Source organism: Chrysochloris asiatica, unplaced genomic scaffold (assembly GCF_000296735.1).
Source record: "Chrysochloris asiatica unplaced genomic scaffold, ChrAsi1.0 scaffold00044, whole genome shotgun sequence".
Taxonomy (NCBI): Eukaryota; Metazoa; Chordata; class Mammalia; order Afrosoricida; family Chrysochloridae; genus Chrysochloris; species Chrysochloris asiatica.
Window position 1 is genome coordinate 2,761,742 of NW_006408562.1, and position 546 is coordinate 2,762,287.

Below are 546 nucleotides of genomic sequence, written 5' to 3' on the forward strand. Positions count from 1 at the left end.
CAAGAAGTGACTGGCTTTCAAGAGGAAACCTAGTTCCAGATGAGGCAGGGGTAGGCAGAACCTCCAATGAATGATTTCCAATCTGTTGGGACCAGGCTGGCAAACGGAAATGGGGATAAGGCTCTTGAGGTACACTAATGAATAATTGCCAGCAGGACTGACTGTGAGGGTCAGAAATGTAGAGGTAGATGTGGTTTTTTTTTGATGAAAAAAGGGTAGTGATTTATTTTTCAGCCCAGGAGCGGAGGTCCCTGGGACCCTCAACTGAGAAGAGCAGAGAGTGTGACCCTACCCAGAGAGGCAGTGATGCCAGGAATGGAGACAGAGACGATAAGATGGACAGATGGAGTGGCTGGGGACACTGGACCTAGGGAGGGAGAGGGGCTGTGTGCTGATGGGGGGTGTGTGTGTGGTGGGCCTGTGGGGTGTATCCTTAGGTTGTTTGATGAAGCATGGAGGGGATTGTGATCATTGGATTGAAATGAAATGTGATAGGGTGAGAGTAAAACTGACGTTCTCTCATGAAAACCAACATAATTCACAATA